This window comes from Hemicordylus capensis, chromosome 1 (assembly GCF_027244095.1).
Source record: "Hemicordylus capensis ecotype Gifberg chromosome 1, rHemCap1.1.pri, whole genome shotgun sequence".
In the NCBI taxonomy this organism is placed as follows: Eukaryota; Metazoa; Chordata; class Lepidosauria; order Squamata; family Cordylidae; genus Hemicordylus; species Hemicordylus capensis.
Window position 1 is genome coordinate 271,724,276 of NC_069657.1, and position 21,374 is coordinate 271,745,649.

At 44.1% G+C, this 21,374-nt stretch overlaps 1 protein-coding gene across 1 annotated transcript in view; it reads left to right on the top strand.

Annotated features, from left to right (window-relative positions):
• The first annotated feature begins 8,232 nt into the window (after positions 1–8,232).
• Positions 8,233–21,374, top strand: part of LDAH (lipid droplet associated hydrolase) — a 237,370-nt gene continuing 224,228 nt past the window's right edge. Inside the window, exon 1 of the mRNA XM_053285194.1 lies at positions 8,233–8,281. The gene's annotated coding sequence lies outside the window, so the exon portion shown is untranslated. The remainder of the gene's footprint in view (positions 8,282–21,374) is intronic.

Here is a 21,374-nt window from a genome sequence, read left to right on the forward strand (position 1 = left end):
CTTCATCCTCATCATATGGTGAATCAGTAATGGAGTGGACAACAAACTTGCAAACCTTAGCAAAGTGTCTCCATTTTTTGCACCTGTTGCAAATGACCAGGACAGTGGACAAAATTGCCTTTGTGGGCAGAGTTTGCTTTGTACCAAACAAAAGAAGTGCAAACATCTGGGAAAAGGCGGCCATTTAGTGTTGGGGTTTTGCACATAAAAAAACCCTGCCTCCTCCTCCTACCCTGCAGTACAGACACAGATGACTGTGGACTTGCATCACATAAACAGTTCCCAAATGCCCTATTAAATGTCACTTCTTGATGTTTAGCTACCCTTTTCAAAAGTAAACCATGCTTTCTTAAAAAACCCTCTTGCATTAACTGAATTCTAAAGTTTGGACTCTAGTGATGTAAGAACCACTCAAAATGTTACATTACACATTCAATAACCAATTGCTTTGTACAAATATAGAGCCATAGTATCATTTATAAATGCTGGAGCATGAGTGTCTAAAATACATAGAAGTGACAATCCAGTTCCAACACTTTTGCTTGCACAGCACAAACGTTCATAATAAGTATGTAATGCACACAAGAGCCACACTGTATGCATAGGTGTCCTGTATAAATGGTGCTAGGCATCTGTGTTTTGTGTTCAAGGACTATTAATACCTGAAGTGACCCTACATTTTGAGACAAATAATATACGGAATATAGATTTGTAAATATAGAGGTTGTGGTGCAGCCCATTTATGCTCCACTACAATAAATGGTAAATTATGACTGACTTTGGATGGTATTCATAACATTTAGGGAAATATATATTAGCTAGCTGCACAGTGACCTTAGAAATTGAGTAGATCTCCTTTGGCGTATAATATTCATGGCTTGCAATTCTATACACTAGGGCATAGGGTATGGAATAGTGGTATAGAATGGTATAGAGTATAGAAATTGATTTAATAATAATAATAATAATAATAATAATAGATTATAATAAAAAAGCAGGCTGGATGAAAGAGGTCAAAAAATGCAACCAACAAATGCAAGATCTAATAATAACACCAGAATTAATGTGAAAGAGCAAACAAAATTAAAAATTGGACTGCGCCAGGCGACGATGAACTGCATGGCTTCTGGCTTAAACACCTAACAAGCCTTCATAAACAACTATCAAAACAGTTCAATCACATTATGAAAGGCAGTGATATTGAACAATGGCTAACAACTGGGAAAACTCATCTCATTATGAAAGACCCAGCAAAAGGTGCACTTCCAAGTAATTATAGACCGATAACCTGCCTGCCAACCATGTTCAAATTATTAACTGGAATAATAGCAGATGAAGTGATGCAACACTTATTAACTAACAAACAACTTCCAGTTGAACAGAAAGGAAATTGCCCGAACACCAGAGGCACAAAAGACCAGCTGCTGATTGACAAAATGATTTTAGAAAACTGCAAGAGAAGAAAAACAAATCTAAGTGTTGCATGGATTAACTACAAGAAAGCCTTCGATTCATTGCCTCACACATGGATACTAAAATGTTTAGAAACAACTGGTGTCAGCAAAAACATTCAGATATTTATTAAAAAAGCAATGAGCATGTGGAGTACACAGTTAACAATCAATGGCGAGGCACTTGGACAGGTTAGCATTAGAAGAGGCATTTTCCAAGGGGACTCACTATCCCCTCTATTGTTTGTAATCGCCATGACCCCACTTTCACAAATACTAAACAAAACAAGCCTCAGATACCAAACATCTAAAACATCCAGTAAAATCAACCATCTGCTGTACATGGACGATCTGAAGCTGTATGGAAAGTCCCAGTCAGAAATCGAATCACTGCTAAACACTGTCCGTATATTCAGTAGCGATATAGCAATGGAGTTTGGACTAGACAAGTGTGCTGCATTAATAATGAACAGAGGGAAAATAACAAAAACAGAAGGAATAGAACTGCCCAATGGAAGCAACATCAAGAACCTGGAAGAGAAAGAACCTTACAAATACTTGGGCAGTCTGCAGGCTGATAACATCGCACACACTGAAGTTAAAAGAAAAAATGGAAGTGAATACATCAGGAGAGTCAGAAAAATCCTCAAGTCCAAACTCAATGGCGGAAACATCATACAGGCCATAAACACCTGGGCTATACCTGTTATTAGATACAATGCAGGAATAATAGACTGGACCCAGGCAGAACTAGAGATGCTAGATCGTAAGACCAGGAAAATCATGACCATCAATCATGCTCTGCACCCCTGCAGTGATGTAGACAGGCTCTACCTCCCTCGCAGCTCAGGTGGAAGAGGAATGCTGCAAGTCCATCAAACAGTAGAGGAGGAGAAAAGAGGCCTTGGAGAATATATAAGGGACAGTGAAGAAGATGCACTTCAAATGGTCAAGAACGAGAAACTATTCAACACCAATGAAACAAAACAGGCCTACAAGAAAGAACAAGTCAAGAACCGAGCAGAAAAATGGAGAAATAAGCCCCTGCATGGTCAATATTTACACAATATAAGTGGAAAATCAGACATCACCAAGATCTGGCAATGGCTTAAGAATGGCAACCTGAAGAAAGAAACAGAGGGTTTAATACTGGCTGCACAAGAACAGGCACTAAGAACAAATGCAATAAGAGCAAAAGTAGAAAAATCCACAACAAACAGCAAGTGCTGCCTTTGTAAAAAAAGCAGATGAAACTGTGGACCACCTAATCAGCTGTTGTAAAAAGATCGCACAGACTGACTACAAACAAAGGCATGACAAGGTAGCAGGGATGATACACTGGAACATCTGCAAAAAATACAAGCTACCTGTAGCCAAGAATTGGTGGGACCATAAAATTGAAAAAGTTGAAGAAAATGAAGATGTAAAAATATTATGGGACTTCCGACTACAAACAGACAAACATCTGCCACACAATACACCAGATATAACTGTAGTCGAGAAGAAAGAAAAACAAGTCAAAATAATCGACATAGCAATACCAGGGGATAGCAGAATAGAAGAAAAAGAAATAGAAAAAATCACCAAATACAAAGATCTACAAATTGAAATGGAAAGGCTGTGGCAGAAAAAGACCCAAATCATCCCAGTGGTCATTGGCGCCCTGGGTGCAGTTCCAAAAGACCTTGAAGAGCACCTCAACACCATAGGGGCCACAGAAATCACCATCAGCCAATTACAAAAAGCAGCTTTACTGGGAACAGCCTATATTCTGCGACGATATCTATAACCATTGACAACAAAATTCTGGCATCCCAGGTCCTTGGGAAGGACTCGATGTCTAGATAAAACAAACCAGTCAATAACACCTGTCTGACTGTCTTAATAATAATAATAATAATAATAATAATAATAATAATATGGGAAACAAACAAGATGAGCTTGAACTCCTAGTAGAGGAAAATAAATAAATAAATATGATTGCATAGGTATAACTGGAACTGAGTGGAATGACCCCCAGGATTGTCATGAAGCAATTGAAGGATATAACTTGTTCAGAAAGAATAGGTGTAACCAAAAGGAAGGGGGAGTTGTATAATATGTTAAAAACATCTACAGAAATTCAAGAGCATGAACATGGTAGCCCAGTGGGGAGCATCTCAGTGAAAATTAATGGAAGGCTTTTTGGTGGCATCTCCATGGTGTGTATAACACACACACACACACACACACACACACACACACACACACACACACTTGCCCTACAAGTCAATTAAGCCTGCATTGTTATTTATGCCATGGCTTCTTGATGAAGCTGCCTACATGAGTGTTCTAAGCATCTAGTGGGAATGGCCATTCCAGGTGCTTCCATTCAACATTGGCTTCTGTACACAGTAAATAGGAAACAATTCTACAAAAACCTGAGGTCAAAAATCATGTCTACAACAAAATATGGATGAGGTCAAAAGTACCATTTAGATTCAAAATTTGCCAGACAGACCGCTCATGTTGACAGTCTTAATTTTCAGGCACCAGAAAAAGGGTAATTTCTCAACACCTTCTGGAAAATATAATTTTAAACATAAACACACACACACCATTATATATAGTTTTAGCAAGCCCAAGAAGTCGAAGATTTCAGAATAACTGGTGGTGATTCTGAAAATCTGCTCCTGCTTTAAAGGATGCCCCAATGTCAGTAGCAGGAGCAAAAGCAAAAGCTGAAGAAGAGGAGAGATGTTTACAGATGCATTAATCAAAAGCCACTTTGATCCCCTGACATGATTCAAATCAGGCACTTGATATCTGAAACCAAGCCATAGCATGCAGCTCTAATAAAAATTTGGCTCCTGCATATATCTTTAAAAATATGAAAGAGGAGCTGTGCTAAAGAAGTTGATTAATAAGCACCCTACTCAAACAGCCTAGAACATCTGTGTATTACACTCATCTATTAAATTATACCAGTCTGTATTTTAATAAGGAAAAGATATCTCCACTGCCATCCATCTAAATAAACTCAGGAAATACTTAATATTATCATCATTTTTCTTGCTTGAACACAACTTATGAAATCTGAATCCAATATGAAGAATGCTGTACTTGCTGTTATGATCAAATATGTTTTTACAGGTGCGCCAAATATTCCGTTTTCATTTCACTTTCAAACTGTTGAAAATATAAACCATGTTTTATGTTTCTTAGGTAGACAATATTGCCTTTCCCCCCTTCTTCCCCACATGGCACCCATTATTACTGAGTTATTACCACGTCTTATTTCAAACAGGCACTACAAGTTGCTTAAAAATAAAAAAAATACAGATGTATGTAACAAATAGTATTGAAAAACATCTATTGTACTTCTCTGAATTGCAGGGGCTTAGGACACTAATAATATTAATGTGTAAGTTAATATTATCAGACAAGGTGTGTACACTGGGTTAGGTCAAGCTCAGTGTTTAAGGTTGCAACCCTACAGATTAGAGGAAAACAGTATGAACAGCATAGGATTTGGCATAAGCCCTTACCACTGATGGAACCCAAGATACGCCTCCGTCATCCCCACTGTGCCAGTGAAGGCTTCAGAGAGGGCAGAGACACAGCCATATAGTAGAGGAGATGGGGAGGGACTGACTTATACCAAATTATACCCTCTCTTGACTTTCACCCTCTCCTGACACCATGCCGCTGAAAGGTGGCCTAACATTACACTTACTCCAAAGATGTCCTAAGGAAAAAAAATGCCCATTTTAACAGATTGACATTCCCTGCCTCCTACTTTAACCCCCTCAGCCGTTCTTTCATGAGGGCGTATAGGATTCAGACCCCCTACACAACCAATCCTAACATGCCTACCCCAATATATAAACCTCTGACACAGAGACAGGGGCGGAGCCACCACTGGGCCAACGGGTTCAAAGAACCCGGGCCGGTGGCCAATCAGGGGCCGCAAGTGCGGCCCCGACACCCCCCCCGCGTCTGACATCAGACGCGGGGGGCAGTAGTTTAGCTCCTGAGTGGGGGCCGTGAGGCCCCTTTGGGAACTAAACTCCCTTCAGGAGCTACGACTGGCGCTGCCTTCGCAACGCAGCCCAGGAGCAACTCTTCCCTGCAGGGAAGAGCCGCTCCCGGGCTGCGCTGCGAAGGCAGTGTCAGCCTTAGTTTAACTGCCGAAGAGGCCGCGCGGCCCCTTCAGCAGTTAAGCTTCAACTCCCGAACGGAGCCTCAAGGCATGCAGGAAAAGGGAAAAGCAAAGGTTGTGCCGTCGAGTCGGTGTCAACTCCTGGTGACCACAGAGCCATGTGGTTTTCTTGGTAGAATACAGGAGTGGTTTACCAGTGCCTTCTCCCACACAGTATGAGATGATGCCTTTCAGCGCTATCCTGTATCACTGCTGCTGCACAATATAGGATTTTCCCATATTCTGGGAAACACACCAGTGGGGATTCGAACCAACAGCCTCCTGCCCTCTAGGCAGGTTGCTTCCTCGTATAACTGCTTAGGCATTTCTGAGGGGAGATGTCAAAACTCTACAACCTGAAGTATATTGAGTCTCTGTGTTCTGGGCAATATATTACTGAATGCCAGTGACTAGGAAGAAAGCTTGCCTTGCTATCATGCCCTGCTTGTGGGCTTCCCAGAGGCATCTAGTTGGCCACGGTGGGCAACAGGATCCTGGTCTTGATAGCCCTTTGTCAGTTTAGCAGGGCTCTTCTTATGGGTAGTCCAGGAAAGGGTATACACTTACAATCATTTCTTGCTGATTGTAAGAAATGGTATTTTGGGTCATTTAAAAATCCAGCAACTGAGACAAGATTTAATCCCAAAGTAATCTTGAGTTAATAGTGTTGCAGCTAGAAACCAGATGCAGGACAAAAGCAATACAAATAGTATGTGATCGCATAGAGCAGTGTGGTCCAACTGCAAACTCCCAGACTGCCATGAAATGATTACATAAAACTATTCCATTGCAAATAATTACAGCTTAATCGTTTTACTTGAAAGATAATTATCCTTCTTTGAGGAAAAGCTCTAGGAATGCACACTTTAAGTAAAACAATCTGCAGTTGTCAGATGAAGGGATGAAATGACTTCTGATTTCTAGAGGTAAAGACTAAAGGCTGGTTCACAAATGCATTGGCATCACTTGATTTCTCATCTGCTCTCTTGTATGCAATGATTCTCAGCCAAATGCGTGATCCGTTTCCATTGGGAAAGGATTATGTTTGACTTGATATCAGGCGATACGAGAAGCTGTGATGGGTGAGGACAGTTTACTCTGAGCCAATCTGGATTTACATGGAACCCACCCCCATGGGCCCCCAAGTGTTAACAGTGTAATCACTGGGCTCGATGCAGCTGATCTGGAAATAGACGTCTCAACAATATCAGTAATGAAAATTCAGTTTGTAGCAACTGATTTGTGACAGTTCATTCACTGTAATCTTCAAAAGTGAACATGAACATGTGAGCACAACGTACCAGCCCGTGTCTAGCTTGAGTACAAATCTTCAAATGCTGATTTGTGCAGTAGTGGCAATGTTTTTTAAAAAGACTAATACAAACCAAATGTCATTCTGGGTTCTGGTGCTAGAAGTCACCACACTTCTAGTAGTTCTGTCTCAACAATTTTCATATTGGGGGAAGCAAAACAAACCTGAACAGTCCTTGTGCATCGTGACATCTGGCAACAAGAAGCATGATATCCAAGAATTCGGGGGCGGGGAGAGTGTTCCACTTTACTCAATACCAACAGAAAATAAAAAGTTATGTAGTCAGTATGTAGCTCTTTTAATTAGGTTTTCTTATTAAGGCCTGGGGTACACATGAAACAGAACAAGTTGGCAGAGTGGACTGTACCACTTCATACTGCAAGTGGGGAGTGCCACTTGTGAATTATTTCCGATCAAGAGGAGGAGGAGCCAACTCCCTGAAAGTTGTTTTTTTAAAGAGTCAGCATCAGATTCTTGCCCAGCTTGATCTCTGCTGCTAATTTCCAACTTGCAGGAGATATTTTTTTGAGAAGGATACATACCAAAATATGAATATACACACACTTGCAGCCCGAGCACACACATGACCTGGGTAAAATGGCAAGCTTGCTCGAGGTGCCCAGCTCTGTGTCTGCTTGGACTGCTTGCAGGTAAAAGGCCAGGTAAAAATCCTAGCCTACCAAGGGAGGCAGCGCCAGGAGTGGCCTTGATCCCAGCACTTCACACAAGCAGCCCTACCCTGGGCAGTGTGGAGTTCTGGATAGGGGTATGCACAAAATCGGTTTGCCCAGTTCAGTTTGAGTCTGAACTGGACTTGAACTGAACCAGGCATGTTTGGTTTTGCCCCCCAAACAGATCCCCAGGTTCGGCTCAAATTCGAGCCAGTTCGGGGGTTCTACATTTTTCAAAAAAAGAATTTTTTAAAAACAACTCACAGCATCCAGGAGGTGCTGCCACAGCTAAGGGGGTGGTGGTTCTCCAGCGGTTCTACCTCCATAGGCAGAACTGGGGGGGGGGCAGGCAGGGCACGTGTCCTAGGCGCCACTGAGGTGGGGGCACCACGCCAGTTCCTGCCACCCCCACCCCATTGCCCACCTGCCCAGCCCCAGGGCCCCTCAGCCGCTTGCCTCCAGCTCCAGCCCAGGATCGGAGCAGCCTGCAAACTGCAGAGCTCTTCTCTCCCCGCCTCTCAGCTGATTGGAGGGTGGGCGGGGCTTCCAGAGAGGCCTCCCTGTAGGCCTCCCTGAAGCCTGGTCTCGGCAGGCCCCAAGAAAGGCAGGAAGGAGGCTGGCCGAGCTCCCTGCAGCAGACCAGACCATCCAGCACAGCCTTTGCAAGGTAGGCTGTGAATTCCTTTTTGTGGTTACCCCCATATATAGGGATCCGCTTGCCATAGGGCTTTGATATGGGGGGGTGGGGCGAGACTGAGAAGTCTCTGAATATTTAATTTAAAACAGACTGAAAAATGTGCTGGCTTTAAAAACAAAAACTATCTAAGGCCTATAAGTGGCTTGTTTCATGTCAGAAAATTACAAAAACTTCTGGAACAAATATTTATTTATTCATTCTTTCTTTCATTCATTTATAAATGCACTTATGTTCAAGTTGTTTTGCAACCCAGAAGGTCTGAGTGAGAACTGTGAAGCACGCGTTGTGCTTTTATTTTATTTTATTTTTCTTGTGTGTGAACTGCTCTCCAATAACTTGCAGGGACTTCAGGGTAAATCTGGCCAACATGTGGATGCAGCACCTCCATTCCAGAGGAGATGTGTGTTAAAGCGCAGTAAAAGCCTGGTGTGAAAAGACTCCTGGAATCAAACTTGACTGAATTTGTTCAGAATTCTGAGAAAACAAACATAGGCTCACCCTGCATGGTTGAAAGTCTCCTTCGCTAATCTGCAGCGAGGGGGCCATTTTAATAATTAGCGTTGCTAGTGTGTTCTAGGCATTAAAAGTAGCACAGATATATAGTACTCAATGTATATCACTATATACTGTGAAGTGTGCATGTGTGTATTCAGTGAAATGTATTTCCAGGCAGCAAACTTTTTTTGAAATATCAGACTTAAATCCTTGGGGGCCTGGGGTGTGTGGAGGCCCTGGACTTTGGGGGGCTGGGGGCCCATTTTAAAATCTCATCTTGGCCCACTCCAACCTTGCTATGCCCCTGGCGGTCACTACACATGGGTTTCTGCACAACACCTGCACAGAAGAAACTTCCATGTAGAAAATGTGTCTCTTGTAAATTGACCCTGAATTTTCCATCCATGACTGGGATATCTGAGAGTCAGAGTCAATAATAAAAGAACAGCACACTGCTTGTGACAGGAAGGGGCAAATTACAATGATTTCTTAATCTGGAAGGGGCTGGTTTTGGCCCTGGCAGAACTTGGCTGTCTGCTCCTGTTGCAAATGCCTCTGTCTAGTGTGGCAAACTAATGTATCCTCCTCCCTCTTGGTGTCAAAGTAAGCACTGGTGTGGTGAATGCACATATACCCCATCATGAGCCAACAGTCATCACAAGACAAAGGCTGGCAGGAATCATTCACTGGTTTATAGACCCCCACCACCACCACCACCTTCTTCTTCCCCTATTTTGCTAGTGGCTGTTTGGGCAGGTGATCCTCTAGGACAAAGTCATGTTTTTTAAAAAGAATGAGATGAGACAGAGAAAATGACACTTGGAATCCTCGCATAACTCCTGACTGTTGTTCTAAGTCTCTTACAGAGATGGCTCATGTTTTCAGGTTTTGATCCACAACCATGTCTAGATGGTACAGTGTTCCTTTTAACAAGGATTTCCAGATATTGTTGACTACAAGTCCCATCATTCCTGTTTGGACAGGGGCGCCATTTCAGTGCTTGCCCTAGGCGCCATTTTCCCTAGTTACGCCTCTGTCTACCTCCCACCCCCCCGCTGGCCTTCCCCCCACTCTCCAAAGGGCCATTTCAAGCCATATTCAGCCCATTCTGGCTCTTTCTAACATGGCGGTGGCCATTTTGGAGGCCGCTGCGCATGCCTCCTAGCCATTTGCATGGCTAGGGCACATTCACAGCAGCCTCCAAAATGGCCACTGCAAATACAAATATGACAAATATTTATATACCGCTTTTCAACAGAAGTTCCCAAAACAGTTTACATAGATATAAACAATCGAGCTTACAGATACAAACAGAGTTGCTAGATACTGTGCTGCGGCTATTAATGCTCGTCAACAATTGGTTAATAAGAAATTGTCGTTGTCTTAACTTTTTCAATCTTAGATATAAATGTATTTTAAGTTCTTTTTATTTTTTATCTAATGTACTATTCATATTGTACTGGTCTGTGACTGTAACAATAAATGACTGACTGATATAAACAATCAAACTGATTGTTTGAAGTGGAGAAGATATTCGACATGGTCCATCTGGGGTTCCTGAAAGATGTTTTGATTAAATTTGGATTTCCCTCAAGTGTTTTTAATTGGGCTACTATGCTATATTCACAAGTCATCACCAACAGGCTATTGTCCCTTTCAATTAGGCTAAAATGATTTCTTCATTTCTTCAGTGACCCATGAGGTTTATTATCAAAGACTTCAAGGACCCATCAAAGAAACATTAGAAACTATACTCTCTGGGTCCATATAGGAGCCTGGCTCCTCCTCTGTGCACAATATGTTTGACAGCAATATATGAATATATGGACTGATTATACCATTTATTTATATTTATTTATTTATTTATTTTTGCATTTTTATACCACCTTTCGTTAAAAGATAGCCCCAAGGCGGTTTACAAAAGTTAAAAACATACAATAAAAACACAATAAAAACATCATGCTAAAAGTATAAAATATATAAAAACAGGCATAAAACAATACAACAAATAAAACCACCCAGAAGCAGCAGTAAAAACGATTATGTAAAAGCCTGGGTAAAAAGCCAAGTCTTTACAAGCTTTCTAAAAGCCGTGATGGAGTCCGAGGAACGAATGGCCACTGGGAGAGCATTCCAGAGTGTGGGGGGCAGCAACAGAAAAGGCCCTGTCCCGAGTGCACGACAGCCGGGCCTCTCTCATTGTCGGCACCCGGAGCAGGGCCCCCTCAGATGTCCGCGTCAAGCGGGCAGCAACTCTTGGGAGCAGGCGGTCCCTCAAATACCCCGGGCCCAAACCGTTTAAGGCTTTAAAGGCCAAAACCAGCACCTTGAATTGGTCCCGGAAACGAACCGGTAGCCTGTGCAGCTCTTTCAAAATGGGGGTGATATGTTCCCAACGGGCAGCTCCGGATAAAACCCTCGCTGCCGCGTTTTGCACTAGCTGCAGTTTCCGGATATTCTTCAAGGGCAGCCCCACATAGAGCGCGTTACAGTAATCCAGCCACGACGTGACTAAGGCGTGGGTAACCGTGGCCAGATCTGCCTTCTCGAGAAAGGGACGCAGCTGGCGCACCAGCCGAAGCCGTGCAAAGGCACCCCTGGCCACTGCCTCCACCTGAGCTTCCAAAAGCAAAGCCGGGTCCAGTAGTACCCCCAAGCTGCATACTTGCTCCTTCAAGGGTAGTGCAACCCCATCCAGAACCGGTCAAATCTCCTCATCCCGATTGGCTCTACAGTACCTCCGTCTTATCCGGATTCCGGATAAGGCTCTACAGTATTCCGGATAAGGCTCTACAGATTGGCTCTACAGTACCTCCGTCTTATCCGGATTCAATTTCAGTTTGTTAGCCCACATCCAACCCATCACGGCCTCCAGCCCCCGGTTCAGGACATCCACCGCCTCCCTAGGATCAGATGACAAGGAGATATAGAGCTGAGTGTCATCCGCATATTGCTGACAACTCAGTCCAAATCCCCGGATGACCTCTCCCAGCGGCTTCATGTAGATGTTAAACAGCATGGGGGACAAGACCAAACCCTGCGGGACCCCACAGGCCAATGGCCACGGAGCCGAGCAGTAGTCCCCCAGCACCACCTTCTGGACCCTCCCCTCAAGAAAGGACCGGAACCACTGCAACGCAGTGCCTCCGATTCCCATGCTTGAGAGGCGGCCCAGAAGGATACCATGGTCGATGGTATCGAACGCCGCCGAGAGGTCCAGCAGAACCAACAGGGACGCACTCCCCCTGTCTAGTTCCCGGCGTAGGTCATCCACTAGAGCGACCAAGGCAGTCTCAGTCCCATACCCGGGGCGGAAGCCAGATTGAAAAGGTTCCAGATAGTATTTATCTTTCCACTGCATTTGTGTGTTCTATCAACACGGTATTCTGATTGAGATTTCTTGATTTCACGTGTTCTCCCTTTTTGTATTGTGAATGATCTTGAATACCCTTATTGAACCACAGGTGGATAGCTTTGGAGGCAGTGAAATATGTCTCTTTGGATCTCAAAATGAGGCTAATACAGCAGAAATGTTTATTCCATGTTTATTGGAAGGAATGTTTAACAAGGAATGTTTAACAAGTAATGTTTAACAAGGGCTGACTGCAGACTTCTAGATGTTGGAGGTATAATTTGTAGGAGGGTACACTTACGCATTATTTATTTATTTATTTTTGAATTTCTATACCACCTTTCATTAAAAACAACCCCAAGGCGGTTTACAAAAGTTAAAAACATATAATAAAAATGACAATTAAAATATTAAGCTAAAAATATAAAACAAATCTAATTTAAAAACTATAAAATACAAGCATAAAAACTATAAATAAGTAAAAATACATAGAAGCAGCAGTAGAAACGGTAATATAAAAGCCTGGGTAAAAAGCCAAGATTTAAGAAGCTTTCTAAAAACTGTAAAAATGGAGTGTGAGGAGCGAATGGCCACTGAGAGAGCATTCCAAAGTTTGGGGGCAGCAACAGAGAAGGCCCTGTCCCGAGTGCACGACAGATGAGCCTCCTTCATTGTAGGCACCCGGAGCAGAGCCCCCTCAGATGACCTTGTCAAGCGGGCAGCAACCCTTGGGAGCAGGCGGTCCCTCCAATACCCCGGGCCCAAACCATTAAGGGCTTTAAGGGTCAAAACCAGCACCTTGAACTGGACCCGGAAACCAACTGGCAGTCAGTGCAGCTGTTTCAGGATGGGTGTGATGTTCTCTGGACAAAACCCTACCTGCCGCGTTTTGCACTAGCTGCAGTTTCTGGATATTCTTCAAGGGCAGCCCCACCTAGAGCGCATTACAGTAATCCAGCCGTTATGTGACTAAGGCATGGGTAACCGTGGCCAGATTTGCCTTCTCGAGAAAGGGACGCAGCTGGCGCACGAGCCGAAGCCGTGCAAAGGCACCCCTGGCCACTGCCTCCACCTGAGCTTCCAAAAGCAGAGCCGGGTCCAGTGGTACCCCCAAGCTGCGTACTTGCTCCTTCAAGGGGAGTGCAACCCCATCCAGAACCGGTCAAATCTCCTCATCCCGATTGGCTCTCCTACTGACCAACAGTACCTCCATCTTGTCCGGATTAAATTTCAGTTTATTAGCCCACATCCAACCCATCACAGCCTACAGCCTCCGATTCAGGACATCCACCGCCTCCCTAGGATCAGATGACAAGGAGAGATAGAGCTGAGTGTCATCCACATATTGCTGACAACTCAGTCCAAGTCCCCGGATGACCTCTCCCAGCGGTTTCATGTAGATGTTAAACAGCATGGGGGACAAGACCAAACCCTGCGGGACCCCACAGGCCAGTGGCGACGGAGCCGAGCAGTAGTCCCCCAGCACCACCTTCTGGACCCTCCCCCCAAGAAAGGACTGGAACCACTGCAATGCAGTACCTCTGATTCCCATACTCAAGAGGTGGCCCAGAAGGATGCCATGGCTGATGGTATCAAAAGCTGCCGAGAGGTCCTGCAGAACTAACAGGGACGCACTCCCCCTGTCTAGTTCCCGGCGTAGGTCATCCACTAGAGCGACCAAGGCAGTCTCAGTCCCATACCTGGGGCAGAGGCCAGATTGAAAAGGGTCCAGATAATCTGTATCATCCAAGACCCTCTGCAGCTGGGATGCCACCACATGCTCTATCACCTTGCCCAAGAAGGGCAGGTTAGAGACCGGTCTATAGTTGTCCAGGTTGGAGGGATCAAGGGAGGGCTTTTTTAGTAGTGGTCTTTCCACCACCTCCTTGAGGCACAGTGGCAACCTACCCTCCCTTAATGAGGCATTAATAGTCACCTCCAACCATCTACCTGTACCCTCCCTGGCAGCTTTTATTAGCAATGAAGGGCAAGGGTCAAGAGCACACAGTGTCGCCCGCACACTGCCCAGGATCTTGTCCACATCCTCAGGCCACACCAACTGAAAAGAATCCAACACAACGGGACCAGATGGTACCAGAGGCACGTCTGCCGGAACTGCCAAAACTCTGGAGTCCAAATTGGCACGGATACGAGCGACTTTATCTGCAAAGTGGCAAGCAAACTGATTGCAGCGAGCTGTGGATGATTCCTCCCCCATTACCTGGGGGGGATATGTGGAGCAGTGTTTTTACCACACTTAACAGCTCTGTTTGTCTGCACTGAGCAGATGCAATGGAGGCGGAGAAAAAACGTTTCTTCGCTGCCCCCACCACCACAGCATAGTCCCTAAAATGGGCTCTAGCCCGTGTTTGGTTGGATTCGTCATGACTCTTCCTCCAGCGTCGTTCTAGCCGTCGTCCTAGTTGTTTCATCGCCCTAAGCTCCGAGTTTGATCCTGTCCAGTTATTGTGCCATTTTGAATTGAAATCTATAAGCTTGTTAACATGACTCTGCAGAAATCATTGCCTGTCAAGGACATTCATGTTTTGTTGGGCTACATCCCCAGCATATGGAATGTAGATCAAGAATGGTGAGTTTTCCATGCTTGGAGGGTCGCCAAAAGGACTATAATATAGTACTGGAAAGGCAAATTTACTCCTGAATTGCAACTTTGGATAACTGATATGTGCTCCTTGTCAGCATTTGAACTGGTCTTTTTCCAATGGAAAGGTAAAAAAAAAAGAAGAATTTCCAGCCATTGGGTCGAATTTTAATGAATTGTTTATGTTTTGAAAAAGAGAGAGAGATCCTTAGAAGAAGATGGGGTTTTATGTTGTTCTTATTTTCTTTCCCCTTTTCCCCCTTGGTAGCTTGCATATTATTATGTTAAAATTATGCTTAAGAGATCCGTTTTTATTTATTTTATTTTATTTTTCAGTTATACACATATATAATTGTTATCCTTGATTATGTTATGCACTGCTGCAATCTTATTGAAATAAAAGAGCGGGGGAAACGCAGCCATTCATGGGTTAGTTATTTCCATTTGCTTGCATTCTGGAAAAGAATAGGGATATGTGCAAAGATCTGCCTCTTGAGGGTTGGTGTTCTGGTACAGTATAATGTAATGGGCTGATTCAAACATCACTTGTTTCAAATAACCCAAGTCCTGTACCCAGGGTTTGAAGTGACTTACAGATCTTGGTTTATACAAAGCAAGTAGGTTAGAATAAGCTGAGACTTATGGGGTTTGAAAGGCACAACCAATCTTGGCTTAGTTTACCCTAGATACAAAGTAGACACTTGTGTGGGGATGGGAGTTTTCACATTCGTGGGGCTCAGGGAAGTCATACGAAGCTGATGTTCCATGTAATGTCTGAACGAGGCCATTGTGTTGTGAGCTGCCCAGATAACAATTTATGAGGCAGCTAACAAATAAAGTTGTTTATTATTATTTAATCTTATTATTATTATTTTTTATTATTTATTACTAAGAGCTTGTGTCACAGAAGTTCTACTTTGAGAGCTAAATTGTCCCCTCCCCCCATCATGAAGGGTCACATTGCATATGATGTTAAATGTGCTGTCCTAGTTTCATCTGTTGGATTTTCCCCCTCCTTTAAATAGCAGCCATGGGAAAGGGGTGATCAGTGTTGGGACCACAGCATGAAGGGAAAGGGGCAATGTTTTGTCCCTGCCAAAGTCTTGACAAAAAGCATTTCCTCCCAAGGCTATTGGCCCTGAGAGTATTGGTGCCCACAGCAGCTTCATTCCTGGGCAAAGAGATTGCAGGGAGCAATTTTCATTGGAATTGCAGGTCAGAGACAAAGGGCTACGCCCTCTCCTCTCATGCTGTGGTCCCAACTGATTGAGCGGGACCCCCCAAAACACACAGTTACTATTTAAAGGGGACTAAAGGAATGGAAAGAATTATAATGAAATGTTAAAACCTTATGTAGCTTAGTCCCTAATGACAGCGTAGAAGCACCTGCTCCACAGAAAAAAAGAGGTGCTAGTCTAATTGGCAAAACAGCGACTCTTTCCACTTTTGCCCATGATAAGGTGGAGCACACTTTCCCAGTTATGCCAGAGGAGTGCTAAAGTATTTTAAATAAACAAGCAACCGTGGAAGAGAAAGCAAGCAAAGAGGAACCACATGAGAAAGACCTCACACAAAACAAAACAAAACAAAAACCTTCTCCAACTTGTGCTGGGGGGAAATTCACACACACAGGTTTTGTTATGAATCATTAATAAACGTGCTCACTTCATATACATTTTCTAGTGACTTCATTTCCACGCTAAGAAAGAGCTTCACCTCTTAAGTACCTTTCTATCATGCAACTGACAAATATTTAGAAGTAGGGGGTGGAGGTGGCAATTCGGCAGAAATGTAGTAGGACAGGGCAACACCATTTTGCCTTAGTTAGAAATCTAATAAGGATCTCAAAAATAGATCAACTTTCTATGGAACTTGTGTTATACAAACCAAATACTTTTGGTTATATGATTAATCAGAATCCCTAGGAATTTATGTTTCTTTTGTAACCTTCGGTATAATCCCTTTATTCATAGGACTTTCATTTATTCAGATATCTGTTTTTGCAAGTATCTTATTAGCTGAATGTCATAGATCTCTCACAATGAATTTTTCTCTGATCTCAATAAAGCTTTTCAGTTGGGTTCAGTTGCTTGAAATTTGGGCCCAACTCAAAAGCAAAGAGGAAAGCATCAACAGCATTGCACTGACACACCATTAAAAAGTCATATTTGAAAAGTAAATGTAACCGCAATTTGTTTTAAAAACAAATTGAACTGAGGAGTGCGGAATCACTTCAACTGGGGTTTTTTGGTTTTTCTTTTTTTCCTCTAGGAAGGAAAAAACAACCTTCATCAAAGCACTCATTTGGTACAGGTGCAACCAACATTTAAATTGCCACCTTGCCAAAATTCCAGCTGGGGTGATGTCAGCCCTATTAATGGGGCTTGGAAAACAGCTGATGGCAGGAAAGAGGACAGAAAGGGAAAAACTGGAAATAGAAGTTCCAAGGAGTGTGAAATCAAGTAACAGCTTGCTGACTGTGGAAATAGCAGGGCATTCTTTATCTGATCTGAATGTGGCATCAGGAATGGAAATTAATTAGCACATTAAAAGGTTCAAGTCTATGATGTTTACTCAAGAGAATAAGTTAGATTAGTTTAGATTAGTTCAGTCAAGCTCAAGTCTGCACATGAGAGTTAAAGTAATTATCACTGTAAGAATTTACATAGGTGAATTCCAAGCCAAAAGCATCTTCAACAGGAAAACAAAGGCTTTAGCAGATTAAAAAAATATAACTTAATGTAAAACAATAAAAGGAAATATTTGTAAATGACAGCCATGTGATATTGGAACCATTTGTCTATGACAGTGATAGATTTAACTGTGCTTTAAAGGGCTTTAGTTCAAGATAGAATAGTGAGGCGGGTCTCATGATCCGCCTGGGGAGGGTGAGTGGGGAAAGCTGGCTTAGCCTGCTCTCCCTGCACACGAGCAGGGCGGCAGCCCTGGGTGGCTGGATCGGCCGCCCACACAACTGCCAGCTCCATGACGGAGCCTGCAGGGGCTAGGAAGATCAGGGACCACGTGGACCCCGGAAGCTCCAGTATGCCCTGTGCTGTCCAGCTGCTTTTAAGCCTCCCGGCCAGGGGTCTACTCATGAGTAGCTGTGGCGCAGAGCCGCACCGCGGCAACCCGCGAGAAAAAAAAAGGGTTTGCGGAGCGCTCGCTCCACAAACCCGGTTTAAGGGGAGGGCTAGTTTGGCGGGTTAACCACCAGGAAGCCACCAGGCTCACCTGCTGTCATGGCCCAGACCTCTGAGACAGAAGAGTCAGAGGAGGAGCGGGAGAATTTGGTTGGGAGAGCAGGCTCAGAAGCACAGCAGGAAGATTTGGCTGTGAGAACAGACTCTGAAGCTGAGGTGGAGTGGCAGCAGACAGGGGAATCTGAACAGCTGGCAGAGATGAGGGCTGAGGAAACTGATCAGGAGGAAGCTGGAATTTCACCTGTGTTAAGAAGACGTCTCAAGAGAAAGGCTCAGTGGGAGACATGCAGGCGTAAGATAGAGATGCTGAGTCAGGAAAGCCTGATTGGCTGCCGGTTATCTCGAGCCCTATATCAAGCAAATGCTGTTCCTGAGACGGTACTGTCAGCAACGTTGCCTACTGCAGATGGTGTTCCTCGTGCTTATGATTGTTCAACCTTTCTTGTTTCAGCCTGTCCTTGTTCTGTTCCTTTCTTGCTCCTTTATTTCAGTTACTGCTCAGATATCGTAGAGTGGGGTACCTAGTTTAGTTTCAAGGGGACTTTATTTTTGTTTTTACTCCTTTATCTTTGAGAGTCATCCTTCGCTTTCATCCGTGCAGATAAGCTGCTACTTTCTTATCTACAGAATTTCTGTCTTGACTCACAGAAGGGACTGGAGGGACCATAATCCTGTTGGGTCAGCCATGCCAACATATTTACAACACCTGCGAGCTGTGGCTCCCACGATCAGGCGAAATCGGGCTAGGCTCCACTAGCCCGATTTCGCCTGATCGTGGGAATAGCCCCTGTGTATTTCACCAGAAAATGCTTTTAGTCAAGTAATTAGGAATGTAGTCTTCCTTTATGGTGCTAGTGTGAGCTTCTCATCTGGGTGGTGGGGCTGAATCAGACTGGGAAAGTGGCTGGACAACAGTTTAAAGCTATGCTATTGTCCCAAATTGGGTTGCTCCCGTGGCTGCTATTTATATTTTTTAAAACACAGAGAGCTAAATGATGTTATTATTGCCCCCACACTCCCCAGCTGCAAGGTCAACACACACACACCCCAGCATTTTGGATAAAGGGGTCACAACTTTATTTAATAACCAATTAGCAAACTGGAGAAAACTCCACCCCCTGCAGTGCAGGCCTACCAAGGCTGGGGATCAGACTTTTGTGTCCTTCCCCCAGCCTCCTATGGGCGACACACCCTGGCTCAAAAATATAAGCAGTGCAAGCCTGCTTCCTCTTCATGCTTGCCAACACATAAGGTCAGGACAACTTCTGGGGCTTCAACCCCCACCCCCCAAGCCAAGCAGCCTTTAAGGTTTGTGAAGTCAAGGCCAATCATAGCCCCTGAGCTGCAAAGCCTCTAAGGATTGACCACTCTACCCTTTCAAAATGCCCATGGGTGCTCACTGATACCATACCTTTCTAAACACGAGTGCGCAGAGCATTCTAGGGAGACCCCTGAGACCAGGAGGCTTATTGGAGCCTCTCAGTCGGGGGGGCCTCCTCATGAGTTGCCACAGCACGGAGCTGCACCATGGTGACTCACAATCACCAAAATGGGGTTAGCAGAGCACTCGCTCTGCTAACCTCGTTTAAGTGGGGGAAATTAAGTGGGCTAACCGCCAGGAGCCACACAACTCCCAGCAATTCTCACAACCCACCACTCAAAAGTGGGCTAGGCTCCCTTTGCCCATTTTTGAGTGGTCATGTAAATAGCCTCAATGAGAGGGAAGCAGAATGGAGTAGACAAAAAGTCCCCCTAACATGGCCAATAAGTCAAGGGGACAAAAATTCCTACTTGGCCCCCCCAAAGGATGACCGGTATAGCCCTTTCTGCCCCCTGGGTTGGGAGGAAGGGAAAGCCAAATGGAGGTGAACTGAGAGGGGAGGCGAGGGATGGCCCCGACAGACAACATACACCCGCCTCCCCTCGATCCCCTGCCAATCAGGGCAGCAGGTGGCGGCTGGCTGATCAAAGGGTGGGACAAAGAGCCAGCCCCGCGCACAAAGTTGTTGGATGGCACATTCTAATTAACCCTTATGGCACATGCTATTCAGGATGCTGGATGATATTATGTAATCTTTTCTTCTTCTCTGGCTGTTGACTTAAGAATATGAAGGGTGAAACCCCAGTTCCTTGAGTTACTGCTTCACTTCATCCTTTCTATGTATACCCACATTTATGTACACCTGTACAGTATGCCTGTAAATACACCAACCTTGGGAATCTGCATACATGGAGGTGTGCAAGGGTTTGTGGAAATACATTGAAAGGCCCCTAGATTGAGGGAGCATCTATTTGGATAACAAGAAGACATTGGCCCAGATCCACACATATGAGCAGAGGTGATTGGCATCAATTTCCTGAAGCTTAAATCTCCTTCTAGCACTCTGGACATCCAGCCCAAATAAGATTATTATTACTATTATTTGTTGACCTTCTGCATGGAGGAGAATGAATTTATTCCCTCTTGTTTCCATCCATGCAAGTGACTGGTTATCACAAGAAACTGGATTTGTGCTTCCTGTCAGTTGCATAGGCAATTTAAAATCAAAGGCTGTTCAACAAAATTATTTGCATAGTATTTTATTTGTACAAATAAACTTGCTTAAAAGTCAGGCTTTATATTTTTACATCAGTGTCATCATCTACTTAGTTACCTTGAAATATTAAATGGAGCTGTGGGAACCTGTGTTCCATTTGATAAGCAACTTCAGAATTTGGGTCTCTTTTTTTCAGATGGTGACATGTTTATTCCAAATTAAATGCTATGTGCAAACTGCAAGGCTGAATGATAAACCTCAGTGTAAATCATTTCAGATGAATGATGTGTAGAGTAACAAGTTTCACCCCAAAGTGGCTATTTAAGAAGTGAGCAAGGCTGGAAAATTCATCACATTGGCTTGGCACAGCACAAATTAAACAGCAAACAATGTTTACATGGAAAGAAAAAGCAGAAGAGAAGCTCTGCACGCCTCAAGCAATTATAGCAGAGAGATGACACATGATTTGTAGTGTCACACAACCTCAACTGCTTCCCAGACAAACACAGGGGCTGGAAAGGTTTGAATTGGTGAATATATTATTTGGAACCACGTTTCTTGAAATGGTGGGATTCTTGACAGAGGCATGAGCACATTCTCCAAAATAATGGCAAAAAGTGAAAGAAAGACATGGAGAAAGAATGAGAACAGAGAATCCTGCCTGAGTTCTTTTAACGCTGTCAGCATCCAGACCCCCTCACTGTTCCTTCACTGTTTCTTCCCATGTAAGTTGATTTGTGTGATATTCCATCAAGGCAATTCCCACGATTGATGGAAAGTGGGCTAAGGGTGCTTAGCCCGCTTTCTGTTGATTGTGGGAGCCACCTGGCGGCTAGCTCACCTGGAACACCCTCCCCTTAAATGAGGCTAACGG